General features: G+C 42.0%; 1 protein-coding gene across 8 annotated transcripts in view; it reads right to left on the bottom strand.

Annotated features, from left to right (window-relative positions):
• Window positions 1-15,513, bottom strand: part of Rbms3 (RNA binding motif single stranded interacting protein 3) — a 1,334,377-nt gene that overhangs the window by 316,263 nt on the left and 1,002,601 nt on the right. The gene's annotated exons all lie outside the window — the stretch shown is intronic.

Here is a 15,513-nt window from a genome sequence, read left to right as displayed (position 1 = left end):
AAAGATGAAAGCAAAACTGGGTGCCTCACCCCACTGTCCAACCGCCGCATGCTGAGGAGAATCCTGACTGACCACTTACCTGTTTGCCTCCTAAAGCGAAGCCAGAAAGTTCAACTGTTAGCTGGGATCCAAATACCTAGCCACCTACAATTTTACACTTTCATAGGGGATGAGATTCATTCCTAGAGCATACAGGTCTTAAGGCAAATTGCACCATGTGTTTGGTCTCAAATAACAGAATAAGCATGTTGCTCTTCCATCATCTACCTCCCCGAGCCTGTCCACTCAGGTTACTCTAAGAGGCGAGATCCTCCCACAGTCCACAGAAAAAGGGCCATGCTCTCCTTCAGCAACGCTCCCCTTCTCTCCCCACATCTCTCTTCCCCTCTCCCCTTCACTCCTTTTCTCCCTCTTTCCCCCTCTCTCTCTACTACCACTTCTCTCTCTCCCTTTCTCCTTCCCTCTCCTTTTCTCTCTCTTAAACAATGAAGAAGCTGTGCCGTGACTGTTATGGGCCTCCAGAACGCCTAGCTCCTTTCTGACCCTGCCATGTAGAGTATCTCAGACTAAACTTGTTGGCATAAAGATTTCCACCATGTCTGGCAAAGTTACAGAAGTTGTTGATTTATCTAAAGGTTCTCCCAGGTACCTCCCCCATCAGCCTGTCTATGGTGACAGTCTCACTCTTACGTTATGCTACCTCTCATCTTTGTAATCTGTTTTTTTAATGCATGAGTGTTCTGCTTTCATGAATGCACATATATGTATATATATATATATATATGTCTTGTGCCTATAGAGCCCAGAAGAGGGTAATGATTTACAATGTCCTTCTACATGCTGTAAATATGTGTTTCTCTCATTGGTTGATAAATAAAGCTGTTTTAGCCAATGGCCAGGCAGGCAATCCAAAGACACAAAGAGAAAGAAGATGGAGTCAAGGAGAAGCTATACAGCCCCCGAAGGAGTAACGTGCTAGGGCATCATGGTAAGCGATGACCATGTAGAGATTAGCAGAAATAGATTAATTTCATTGTGAGAGCTAGTCAGTAATAGACTAAGCCATTGGCACAACAATGGCAATTAATATTAAGCCTCTGAGTAGTTATCTTATAAGCGGCTGTGGGTATGGGTAGGGGAGAGAAACTGGTCCAGGGGGACTGGACAAGATGGAGAAAAGTCTCTATTTATACTGGAGTTACAGGTGCTTGTTCTCTGCCATGTGGATGCTGACAGCCAAATCCAGGAGCTCTGAAGGGCTTTACATTCTCTTAACTACTGAGCCATGCCTCCAACTTCCAAAGGAAGTCTCTTTTCTATCATAAGACCTTGTTATGCTCTCTCTGACATCAGTACTGATCCCCCTTTGAATGGTCTTCCACCTCAAGGCCAAATCATGGTGGTCATGGTTCCAATGCTTTCTCTCTCAATAAAGCTCACTCTTAAAGAATAATTTTGTATTAGCCCCTTTCCTGAGCCCACCCACCACTTCTTATTATATATTAGGCAGGTCTTTTATGACTAGGATAGTTGGAGGGAAAATATTGGGTATGTTGACAAATGGGAGCTAGAGGGGGAATGTTTTTACACAGTTCTGGCACCCTGGCACCCTTCTAGTCCTTCTGGCTGTGGGTGTTCTGGTTCACTCCCAAATCTCCAGGGAAGATAAAGCTGTTTCCCAGTTTAGGCCCCACCTGAGACAGTCATTATCACGTGACCTCAGAGCACATTCCACTGAGTACACTCAACCTTGGAGTCTTGAGCATGGAAGTTTGGGCAGCGAGCATTCAACCAGGGCTGTACTGAATGTCAGGCACTGGCACTAAAGCTTCACTGGTCGAGCTATTTACAGCTAAGAGCCTCACGGAGGGATGTTGGCAGATGATCGCCGTGAGCTCCTTTTGTCAGAGATGCTGGAGTATAGAAAAAGCTAACTGACTTCTTCTTCAAGCACTTTCACATCCTGCTACAAATTCTGATGAAAAAATTTGATAAATAAAATGCATAGAATCATACGGTAAGTCAGGGTATGTGGACAGTTCGGCAACTAGGCTGAGCAGAATGCCATTTCCATTTTATCATATGGATACTGATACATAAAAAATAAAGCTGATCTCTAGTCAATGATAGGCATGTCCCGTGAAGAATATGCCATCAGAATTACTTCAGAATCTAGAAATGCTAGCCACTGTAAACTTCTTCCCGTTTTCCCTGTTTGCTTGTAGATGTTTCTAGAAACTATTGGAGGATGAACCACACCATAAACCTTCCCATCATGCAAAGCTTGCAATTTTTGCCCTTCCTTGAACTTGAAGTAAAAGCTGCACCAGTCGAAGTCTCTACTATTAATAGCCTGAATAGAATGGCCTGTTATTGGGATTTCTTCTTCAAAAAGAATTGCTGTAATATTTTAGAAAACCTCCAGGTTCCCAATGTACTAGAAAAGCAGATGCTGCTGTATGTGAAACCAGCAGTTTGGTGATTACACCTCACACATATGCAAGTCTAAAATCATGTTGACTCCACCCCCACCAGCATGACTGAGAACATCACTGACCTGAATTGTCAACCCTGACTTCTGACCAAGAGCACACAGACATTAACCGTGAACTGGCAAACTGCGGCTGAAAACTCCTATTCTGTCTAACACACACAAGGGGATTTCAGAGTGTGAACCATGGAGACTGCCAGACACAAAGCAGCCACTGTCTGGGATTTGATGAAACAAGAGGAAAAATGCCTAAGTGGCTGTTTCTTTGTCTACAGTGACTGGCAGACGGACGATGCCATGCGGTGGGACTGCACCACCGTGGTCATTAGCAGCCACACGACACATGCGCTTACTGGAGATCATACTCCACTGTCTCTGCACGAGACAGTTTCAGGGTAGCTGGACACGGCTTGCTAAACCAAGGCCAATTCAGTGACAGTGAGAGGCTGAGCTTGCCACCAAGCCTGAAAATCTGAGTTCCATCCCCAGGACCCCACATGGCAGAAGGAGACAAGAGACTCTTGCAAGCTGTCCTCTGACCTCCATGTGTGTGCCTGGGCACTTTTACATCTACAGGTGCACACACATACAAAAATAGAGATTTAACAAACATTAAATAAAGGATATCTTTTAACAAACAGAATTGAGAATGGCGTTTTAAACCTGTCCTATTACTGTTCAGAGCAATGTATAGGTTAAAATACCGCAGCAATAATTTATACTTAAATGCACACACACACACACACACACACACACACACACGCACGCACACACACATTTAGTTCCTTCATTTGCCATAGTCTGGCTTTGGGAAGTAAAATTCCCAAAGACCGAGATGACATAACGTGGCTAATGGGAATAAGTGAGCCTGGTACAGAATGTTTCAAAGCTTCACTGCTCAGCCTATGATTCCATACTTTTTAATTTCCTTGTATAAACAGTGAACCAGAGAATGGGAAAATCCATTTGGCTGGTCCAAGCTGCAAATTAAATCCTTGATTAAATTTTGGCAATTACATCCCCAGGTCGTTTCCATTTCAGCATTTTAAATTCATTTGAATAAGCTTCTTAATCATGATCTTGGCAGTGTACTGTATTGTAAAAAAAGTGATCTAATAAATACTATAAAGAGGATGGCTGGCAAATGGGAAAACTGAGGGGTCTTGCAAGGAGATATTTTACTATGACTTTCCGTTTTTATAAGTGGGTCTATGCAGGTCAAAGGTGAAAAAATAAACACAAGGTTCTGGAGAGAGGGCTCAGCAGTGAGGAGCGCACACAGGAACACAGTTCCTGTGGAGGTCCTGAGTTTGGGCTCCATTTCCACAGAGGAAAGGTTATGATTGCATCTAATTCAAGCTCCAAGGGATCCCCCGCCCCCTGCTGGCCTCTGAGGGCGCTTGCACTCATGTGCACTTACAGCCACCACCACCCACATCCAGGTACATAATTAAAAATTAAACAAATCTTACAAATAATACTGCTATGAACATAGTTGAACAAATGCTTTTGACATGTGATAGAACATCTCTTGGGTAAATTCCCAAGAGTGGTATTGCTGGGTCCAGGGGTAGGTTGATCCCGAATTTCCTGAGAAACCGAAACACTGACTTCCACAGTGGTTGCACAAGATTGCATTCCCACCAGCAATGGATGAGGGTACCCCTTCCTCCACAGCCTCTCCAGCAAAGGCTATCCTTGGTGTTTTTGACTTTAGCCATTCTGACAGGTGTAAGATGGTATCTCAAAGTTGTTTTGATTTGCATTTCCCTGATTGCTAAGGAAGTTGAGCATGACCTTAAGTATCTTTTGGCCATTTGAAGTTCTTCTGTTGAGAATTCTCTGTTCAGTTCAGTGCCCCATTTTTTAATTGGGTTAATTAGCATTTTAAAGTCTAGTTTCTTGAGTTCTCTATATATTTTGGAGATCAGACCTTTGTCTGTTGCGGGGTTGGTGAAGATCTTCTCCCAGTCAGTAGGTTGCCTTTGTGTCTTAGTGACAGTGTCCTTTGCTTTACAGAAGCTTCTCAGTTTTAGTAGGTCCCATTTATTCAATGTTGCCCTTAATGCCTGTGCTTCTGGGGTTATACCTAAGAAGCGATCACCTGTGCCCATCTGTTGTAGGGTATTTCCCACTTTCTCTTCTATCAGGTTCAGTGTTTTCGGGATGCCCTTCAATGGAAAAATGGATGAAGAAAGTATGGAATATATACACATTAGAGTACTACGCTGCGGTAAAAAACAATGACTTCTCGAATTTTGCATGCAAATGGATGGAAATAGAAAACACTATCCTGAGTGAGGTATCCCAGACCCAAAAAGAAGAACATGGGATGTACTCACTCATAATTGGTTTCTAGCCATAAATAGGGGTCACAGAATCTACAATTGACGAACCTAAAGAAGCTAAGTAAGAAGGTGAACACAAGGAAAAACATATCGTTATCCTCTTGGATAAGGGAAGTAGACAAAATTGCCGGGGAGAAAAGTGGGATCTTGGGGGTGGGGTGGGAAGGGGGTAAGGGGAGATGGGGAGAGAAAAGGTAGAAGGGAAGGAGGGGGGACTTGGGGAAATAGGAGGATCGGGATAAAGGAAGGTTGGATAGGGGAGCACGGAACCACAATTCTTAGTTAAGGGACCCACTTTAGGGTGGGCAGGAGAATTGACCCCAGAGGGGCTCCCAGGTGCCCAAGCTGAGGTCCCCAGTTAGTTCCTTGGGCAGCTGAGGATAGGGAACCTGAAATGACCCCATCCTAGCGCAATACTGACGAATATCTTGCATATCATCTTAGAACTTTCATCTGGTGATGGATGGAGATAGAGACAGAGACCGAGACCCACACTGGAGCACTGGACTGAGCTCCCAAGGTCCCAATGAGGAGCAGAAGGAGGGAGAACATGAGCAAAGAAGTCGGGACCGCGAGGGGTGCACCCACCCACTGAGACAGTGGAGCTGATCTACTGGGAGCTCACCAAGGCCAGCTGGACTATTACCAAAAAAAGCATGGGATAAAACTGAACTCTCTGATCATGACGAACAATGAGGGCTGATGAGACGCCAAGGACAATGGCACGCAGTTTTGATCCTACGCAATCTGCTGGTTTGGTGGGAGCCTAGCCAGTTTGGATGTTCACCTTCCTAGATATGGACGGAGGGGGGAGGACCTAGGACTTACCACAGGGCAGGGAACCCTGACTGCTCTTTGGACTGGAGAGGGAGGGGGAGAGGAGTGGGGAGAAGGGGAGAAGGGTGGGAGGAGGGGGAGAAGAGTGGGAGGAGGGGGAGGGAAAGGGGAGGCTGGGAGGAGGTGGAAATTTGTTTTTTTTTTCCTTTATTCTTTTATCAATAAAAAAATAATCAAAAAAAAAGTAAAATTTGCAAAAAAAAAACAAAAAAAAATTAAACAAATCTTAAAAATAAATACATAAAATGAATACATATGTCCTTAGTGAGTAAATGGAAGTTAAGCCACAGTGGCCTTTTAACTTTTATCTTGCATAAAAAAACAAGTGGGGGGCTTGTTTAACCATGCACTCCTGGGGCTCCGTCACCAGAGAAACTAATTTGGTCGGCCTGGGTGGTACACACAGATCTGCACTTATTACAGACTCCTGGGTGATATTCATGCTATGGTCCCTGAGACCACAAGAAACAAGTGTTGCTCAAACAGTTTCCATGGACACAATCCTATTAAATGGCTACAAAACCTTCAGAAATAATGATATACAGAAAGCCAATAACTGTGTTGCCTCATTCAACAGCCCATCAGTGGTAAGTGGCTGGCACTAGGGGTTAGAGCTCAACAAAACAGAGAAAGCAATGGGTCCCCAGACTCTACCCTTTATATTGCTGCACCCTAGGTGGTCCGGATGTCTTCCCTCTTTCGGGCTCTAGTGTTCTGTTGTCTTCCCCATCATCCTGTCCATCCAGCTTGACGAGTTGTCCAGCAACTCCTCCAAGACCTGGTTATCCTATCTCTCCTTGGTCAAAATGCCTTCTCATAGACTATTAAATACTTCTGGTGTCTAGTCATAGGGATTTAAAAAATATTCCATTTATTCTCTCTCTCTCTCTCTCTCTCTCTCTCTCTCTCTCTCTCTCTCTCTCTCTCTCTGTGTGTGTGTGTGTGTGTGTGTGTGTGTGTGTGTATGTGTGTGTGTGCCAGTTTAGAATTCAGAGGACAACTTACTAACGTCATTCCTTCCTTCTATATTGTGTGTTGTTCCAGGAATTGAACTCAGGTCAAGTGGCAAGCGTCTTCATCCACCAAGTCATCTTGCCCACATAGGAGGAATTTAATTTTAACAGGAAATTGTGGTGTGAATCTACAATACATTAAAAGCAAATTTCCCTTTGCCTTATTTTAGGCAGCTAGTTAGATTAGAGGATCTGCCCTTCAAAATCAGCAACTTATAAAGCACCAAACTAGAACACCCGGGTCCTAATTACTGGTCAGAGGAATGGAACTCAAGTATGTCTGCCCCTGGGAGGAAGTGTGACATTCTGAAGCACTTGGAAGGTCATTAATCAATACCTTTCTAAAGCTGGTTCAGGAAACCTGAGACCTTATGAGATCTCTCAATAGCAGGAGGCTCTCTGCTAAAGAACAAGGACATTCCATTGCCCTGCTTTTGTAATGGTCAATCAAAACATGACTGTCAATCACTGGGACAAACGAGCATCCTCCCCCAAGAAAACTGTTTGTTCCAGAGAATTAAAGACTGCCTAAAATGTAAAAAGATATACTAAGCCTCAGGCCACCATCCATTCTTTCCCCGGAAGAGTGTTCTGCTCAGCAATGGTCACTTTGCTCTTGTTTATCCTCTTCCCTTGAGGGTGCCTTATGCAAACTCTTTCCATGGAGTTCATAAGGACGTGGAATTGAGGGGAGGCTGGGATAAGATCTGGAGGATGCTGACATGACTGCAGACCTAATTCAGGGTTTGATATACATCTTAGCTACATTACAAGTAGCAGACAGAGAAGTACAGCTCCTGCTCATTCTTCTTCTCCAAGCAAGACTTGGCCGGGCCAGGAGCCTGTCATCTGAGGTCTGCATCTTAGCCCTTAATGATAGATCTGATTTCTCTCTATACTGAAAATTTAGATGCTCCTCCACTGAATGCCAGTTGTAATCTGCACTTTGAAAGTCCCAGTCTGCCTTTATACAATCCTAGGAATATTTTATCAGTCAATTTCCTTGGATCATATATTTGGAAAAGCTAAAGGATGTGGACAGAAACTTTAGCCCTGCCTAGGCAGTGCTCAGCACTCTGGGCTGTGCTTACAGGCTTTGTGTACATTAATCTTACTTCTTTTAACACCATGGCTCCTTTAATATAAGTAAAATGATAATAGCTAGCACTCTGGCTTATAGTGCATGTGTGATTTACTCCCTGCTTTGACCAGGTTATTGTTTTAATGTATACAACAGCTTTGCAAGGAAACGGAGACTCTGAATTTAGGAAATAAAACCAACCAATGCCACATTGCTGATACAGGATAGACCGAGGCCAGAGTCACACTCAGTTTGTCTGACTCGAGGTTTCTCCATTACACTATGCCAACCCCAAGAGGTTTAAAATATCGATTAAATTACTTTTCATTTTATCTAATTTTCTGGGGGGAAAACCCACCATAACAGCCTATGGGGAAAGGTGAGGCAGCTGCTTTCCAGAAATTCAAGAGAAAAAAATATAATTATTGAGAACCGAAGCTGTCTGCAGTAAGATTTAGGGAAGGTCACAGCTTCAGAGGTACAGATACCAAGTATAGAGAGGTGTGGGTGAGAAGAGTAGATACCCCCAACACCAAACAAAGCAGTTGTATGGCACATTAAACATTTCTAAAAAGAAATTCAAAGATGATCCTAAACCCATGGATTAAAAAACATGGATTACCCTTTAAGAAAAGTATGATTCAAAATAAACTGGTGAGACTTCAAGAGTCGACCAAGCCATTCCGGGGGCATCCATAACTAAATTGGGTCATTGAGAAGAAAGTTGGGATTCCTGTGGCAGAGAAGTCATAGCAAAGCATCACACTGCAAAGTCTTGAGAAATCTTGAGGTGCACTGAATTTTGAAAGCAAAGACTGGCCTGTGTATTTTATACCTAGCAGTGCTATAACTTCTAGCAAAAGACACAAAAACACATCCTACAAACATTGGCCTATGGCACCTCAGGTTCTTTTAATAAACACTTGCTGATAAATTTTAGAAAATCATGATGACACAGGTAAGGATTAGAGAAATGCATAGGCATGGACTAGCAAGATGCCTCAGGCAGGAAATGAGATTTGCATCATGACTATGAACCTGAAACTGAGCCCTAGGATCCACATGGAGGACTGAGAGAATAAAATCCTGCAGGTTGTCTTCTAACATGTGTGCTGTGGAGTGTAAGTGTAGGCGGTGTGCATACGTGTGTGTGTGTTGTGTGCCTGTGTATTAGTGTATGTAATACATAAAATGTTGAATAACTACTTTATAAAATGATTGACAGTTTCTACTGATTTTTTTTACATCTAAAAACTAAATAATTCTAGTTATAACTATGTAGTAAAACATAAGTGTCACAAAACTCTGCAAAGCAATAAAAACTGAGCAGTTGCGTTTGGAAAGAGGCAATGGAAAAAAACATAAATTAATGACTTCTTGATTGATTCCACCTGTAAAACTCAGTTTCTATTTGCACGTAGAAGACAGTAGACATACTAGGATTTTGACGTAGGGAATATGTTGGTTACAATTTCTTAGAGGCTGAAATCCAGCCTACAAAAAGGTTCCTTTCAGTTTTGTATACAGGTATAAATATATTAAATATTAACTTGCATGATAGTGTTTGACCATCACCAGGGACACATTAGCAACTACAAAGAAGGGCTGGATGCTCATTTTTGTGAAGACAGATTAGAAGGTGATAAGTAGAACCCTAACTGGTAATTCCCAGGGGAAAGGCCTTGTTTTGAGAGTTTGAATCTTGCCAGAGGACACTGATGTAAGACTTCTTCAGAAAGATACAGAGAAGTGAGCTGTTATGCTGGTGGACACTGACCAGCTCAATAGATACAGTAAGAAGTCATCCCTGCGTTTGTCACTTGTGACTTAAGAAATAGAAACAACAACAACAAAAAGCAGCATTAAGCATGGGAAGGAAGTCATAAAAATGAATAAACAGGAATGAAGGAGAGAATCTACAGTTGGGCAGAAATTTACCAAAATCAGCCACATTCCCAAATGTCCCAAGGAAAGCTATGGCACAAAATTGTTAATTTTTATCTACCAGCTCTGGCCTCTACTATCAAGTAGTAACTGTGGTGTTTGTGTCATTTATGGTACTGAGAGTGATAATAATGCTTTATTACCCAGTGACTCCATGGTCAGCACTTGGGGTTCATTCACAGCCAGCAACACAATCTTAGACAATATAAATATGTAGATGGATTTTCATGATTTGCTGTTGTCAACTGGTCAATGGCTACTCGGTGAGACTAACATGGAGGGGCAAACAGAGTGTCTCCCACCTAACCGTCACCTCCTAAGGCAGGTGGGAGAGCTGAGCCTGAGGTCTTAAGAGTGGGAGAACTGTCTATGGTCCTTCTGCCACGCCTGGGCGGCACAGTGGAGCTGGCTCTGATGGTGCAGGTGTGGACAAACTGACCCTGTGGATGTGAAAGCAGGAGAACTCATCCCCTCCCCTTGCTCATCATTACAAGGAGTGAACCAGCCAGGGCAATAAAGGAGAACTCACCTGGTGCTGAGAACAAGGGAGAGCTGGTGGGCTGACCAACCCTGCAGCTACCCAGGCCCATAATCATGGTTATGAGTCAGTGCACTCCAACATCCACCCCATCTGTGATCTGCTGGAGAACGTGCAGGGTCTGGCGCTGCAGACCCAAAGCTGCAGGATCTCCACAACACAGGACAACAACAGGATGACCAAGAGGAGTCCCAGTGAGGGCCCAGCATCAATAGTGTAACAGAAACCAGAGGCCTTGAACCAGACCAATGATGCTTTGCAATGGACATATACAAGTAAAGATATATGTGTTATAATAGGGTGCAACTCATTGTATATCCTATAACTTCCATGACAAAATTTTTCACTTTCTTTTTCTTTTCTTTTTATATCTTAAATTTTATTTAATTTTACCAGGTTGGGGGTGGGGAGGAAGTTTCCAAGGCAGAGGGAAGACATGAAGGGACAGGGTGATGAATGGGATAGAGATACATGATATGAAAGACACAAAGAATAAATAAAAAGGAAATTGAAACACCTAAGATGGAGAGACACATACCAAAGCTGTGACCAGGATTTGAATGCAGGATTTGATGGGTGGCAGGGAGGTAAAGCAAAAGAGATGAGGAAGAGGAGAGAGGCTAAGCTGTAGGATGTAGAAGGTTGGGTGCACTATATCCCTGGGCCATCCATGGAAAATTCTAGAACACAAGTCACAGCTTAGGAAAAAGACACGGTTTAATATGTTTGGTTTTATATGTTCATGTCAGTCAGTCACAGTGGTAGACATGTCTAAGTGTCTGGGTTACTGTTTTTCAAGCCAGAGAAGTTTTCCAGAAGGCATAGCAGCAGCTCAGCTTTGACTAAGAAGAAACCAACTTCACCAACAATACATGGTGCAATGCAGTAAATGGCAGAGATGAAAAGGCTGGGTGTAATAGTAGCTCAACTATATCCAAGGGGTAAGTGACTGCCTACATGGCTTTGTTAACTTGACACAGCCTAAACTCGCCTGAGGAGGCAGTCTCAACAGAAGGATTGCCCGGACCAGATTGGTATGTCTATGGGGGGGATTGTCTTCACTGCAAATTGGCCAAGAAGGATTCATTCCACCGTGGGGAACACCATTACCTAGCCAGATGATACTGGCTGTATTCGGAAGCTCACTAAACATGAGTCAGGAAACAGCACTCCTTCATGGTTCCTGCTTCGAGTTCCTGATTGAGTTCCTGTACTGACTTTCTTCTATGACGGATTATGACCTATAATCCCATTCCTCTCTGAATTTGCTTTTTGGCCAGACTACTTTATCACAGTGATAGAAGAAAGCTAAACAGTGTCCAGAGAGGCTAGGGAGATGGCTCAGGGGTTAAAACCACAAACTGCTTTCACAGAGGACACAGGTTTGATTCCCAGCACTCACATGGAAGCTCACAACTATCTTTAACTGTAGCCCCAGGGAATCCAGTGCCTTTTTGTCTCCATGGGTATCAGACACATACATGGTACACAGATTCTACAAAATGAAAATGTTATAAAATAAAAATACACAGGGTCTAATCTTCCAATATTAGTGCCTATGCATTCTTGTAGATGATTCCTGAATTAAAGATATTTTGGCTAAAATGCCTAGAGGGGCTTGTGTTTTCAACTGGATGAATGACCAATAGATAATATCAAATATGCATTGCCCAAGAAGTTGATGTGATTTGTGACAGGAATTGCACCCAAGTAATTGTGACTAATTTCCAAAGCAGCAGAGAAAGTTTTGGGAAGGCCCCTAGGCTATGCTCAATTTTTTGAAAATATTTGAAGCAATATATATATATATATATGTGTGTGTGTGTGTGTGTGTGTGTGTGTGTGTGTGTGTGTACACAGATGTGAAGGTACCCTTAGTGTTCAGAAAATGATGTCAGAGCCTTTGAAGCTGCAGTTACAAACAGTTATAAACCATCTAATATGGGTCTCAGGAACTGAACTCTGGGTCTTCTACAAGAGCAGCAAAGCTAGAAATCATTTTGCCTTGTGCTATCTTTATTCTGATAGGCCATTTCTTGCCTCCTTCCTCACATCAAAGGGTATAGAGGTGTTATTTGAAAACAACAGCAAAAATATTGTTCATTTGGTTACTGTTAAAATTTCACATGAATATATCAACTCATTGTTTGAAGACTAACAACGTTCATATATTTGATTTATACTCTTTAAACCCTTGCTTTACAAATTCATTCTTTCCAATACTGATTTTGGGGTTTAAGCACATCAAAATGACATCAAAAGCCAAAAGAAGATTGGCACATGCCAGTAGAGTGTCACCTCAAAAACTTGCACTCAAAATCTTGGCAGTTTATCATTGTCACTGTTCTATCTTAGTAAGAACACATACACATGTGTTTGTGCACATGTGTGTGTGTGTGTTGAATTCATTCAGAGTCATAGCATGTCATACACAAGGGAGACTCCACACATATGGAGTGGAGTGAATTAATAGCAACTCAAAGCAGCTCTATCAAAATTATGAGGACCGTTAAAAAAAAACTAATCATTATGGACAACTCTGTTTTTGGTCAAGATAACTAAGCTAAAGACAAAAAAACTTACATTTCACCAGATTCCAATATACACTTCCTGCTATTGCTACACGCTCTATGTGAAGAATCCATTGGTTAGACTAAACAATCCCTCAGAGAGATAAATGTAGCCCAGTGATCAATTATTATCCAAGAAGTTTATGTTCCAGCCTACATCAGGACTGACCTGGCAGTAGGAAGAAGGTTTTATTCATCAAAATTGAATTCCATCACAGTTAGATAGCTGGAACTCATTCAGTTATCACCAATGCTTTCCTCTTGTTATCGTTTCAATTTTGCTGTGGGAAGAGGGCCAGTTTGCCATATCCCGTGTTCTCCTGAGTTGGTAGATGAATCTGGCCACACATGAAATATTAATTCACATCTTTAGATAATTTCAACAGTGGTCTTATTAAAGCAAAACAGTGGAAAAGCTGTCTTTAAACGTAATTGTGTGTGCACTGCTGTATTTTTGTGATCTAAGAAAATGGTGCATGCATGTTACTGTGTATGTGTGCATGCCTATGCATAAAAATGCAGAGGCAAGAGCAGGACATTGGTTGTGTTCTACTGCTCTCTGCCTTACTATTTTGAGAGCGGGTCTATCAATAAACCCAAAGCTCACCATTTCGGTCAAGCTGGCTCACCAGTGAATCCCCAGGAATCTCTAGTTTCCAATACACACACACACACACACACACACACACACACACGAGTACTGAGGTTACTGGCACACACAAGTCATGAATTGTGGGAATTTAGACTAAGATCATTATGTTTCCAAAAAAAATCAGGTATAAGGTCCCTCACCCACCACACCACCTCCCCAGTCCCACACACCACCTCCCCAGCCCCAACACACCACCTCCCCAGCCCCAACACACCACCTCCCCAGCCCCCGTTTCTGTTTTTAATAGGTTTTCTTTTTGCCATATTGAGTGATAACAGGAAAATTCTCAACCTAGCTCATCATTAAATTGGACAGGTTGGTCTAGCTTTGCCAAAGAACTAAACTTCAAGAAGAATGAATTCGGAGTTAGTGATTAATACTCATGGTGAATTCATTCTTAATTCCATAAGTATGTGAAGTATTAAAATTGTTTCTATACAAAGTAATCAGCTCAAGAGAAATAAAATATGTTATCCTGGCAGATTTATATAGCTATTCATAAAAAAGTTATGAAAATGTGAAAAATAAATATGATACTATATTGTCAATTATGCTAATATTCGGCTAATGGAATGATTTAAAGATAAAAATCACTTTATATAAGCATGTATTTGGTTCTGTGCCATGTTTCCCATTCACTCATAAAAAAAGGTATCCTTTCTTCTGTCCCATCCATCCACCCTGTAGAATTCTGAAGCCCCAAATGCACCTATTAACATGGCAGAAACGTTTAGAAGACTCATGGAGATATAAAATTCCACCAATATTCATTGATTCATTTGTTAATGAAATGTCTGAAGATGTATTGCATGCTCCGTGGGGTGCCCAGTTCTGTTTTCTGCCCTGCCTGGGTAGCAACTAGGAGCAAAGACCCAAGCTAGCTTCCGAGTGGGTGAAACAATGAAAAAATAAATAGCTTATGTGTATAATTCCTGAAGAAAATGAAGTTTAGATAAGGACAAGAAGGGCTGAAAAACCCTTGCTTTCAATGGGACCAAGATCACCCACTTACCCAGGGGTACTTTTGAATAAATGCCTGAGAGTCATTTGTAACCCTTTGAGGGTAAGTATTCAAATACATGGGCCTGTGGGGGATAATCTCATTCAAACTACCATTCAAAATATCCAAGCATCAATAACTGGATATTTATGGAACTCTACTGTGAGGGAGTGTGGCCCCCTAGATCCTCAGACAGCAGAGACTCTAGTTAAAGGGACCTTGAGAGGAAACCCAGTTAGGAAATGCGGGCAGAGGGTTAACTGTGCTTCAGTCACTGACTCCTACATTGTTTCAAGGCCGGGCTTTTACTCCGAGTGATAGAGGCAGCCAATAGAGACAAGTTCTTATTAAACATTAGATGTGAACTGGCACTTTCTGATAATGGCACTGGTATTTAATTAAGATTAGAAACTTTTATCTAAAGTGCACAGTGGGAAAGCACATACAGATATATGCCCTATGCGGTGCCAGATAGGAATGATTATTAATTAATTTTTTTTGTTCTTACAGCATATGAAACATTTCAAATGAAAAAAGATCGAACTGCTTTTAACTTGTTACCAGAAAGCAGTTCTCAGAACAAAATGTGCTATGACCAAGCTCTAAAGCCCAGAAGAGAAATGTCGGCCAATGAAGTGCTTTCCTCACTAGAGCAGACATTGTGTGTAGTGCCCGCGTGCTGTTTGTGAAGAGGAAGGGCAATGGCAGGATTTTAGATTCATGGTCTCAATCCCAGCCTGGTAAATGAACTCCTTTGCCATGAGAGGTATAAAGAGGAGTAAGGAACAAGAAGGGGAAGAGAGAAAGAAATCTAGATTAGTGAAATCTTTCTTCAGTGGAAAATATAGAATCACTAAATCCAATTAAGGTTCACTTGTGGGGGATTATTGATTTTTAAGCTAGATTGGCATCTTGTGTGTGGAAAAAAATTACAGAATTCAATCAGTTACTGATAGATAATTGAAGGCATTATCACAGGGGCAAAGTAGAATTTTTTTATTCTTCGGTGGCCTCGTGTTCATAAAATAATAGTTAAAAA

The sequence above is a fragment of the Microtus pennsylvanicus genome, chromosome 3, assembly GCF_037038515.1.
Source record: "Microtus pennsylvanicus isolate mMicPen1 chromosome 3, mMicPen1.hap1, whole genome shotgun sequence".
NCBI classification, from domain to species: Eukaryota; Metazoa; Chordata; class Mammalia; order Rodentia; family Cricetidae; genus Microtus; species Microtus pennsylvanicus.
Note: the sequence above shows the minus strand (reverse complement) of the source record. Positions and strands in the feature narration are given on the sequence as shown.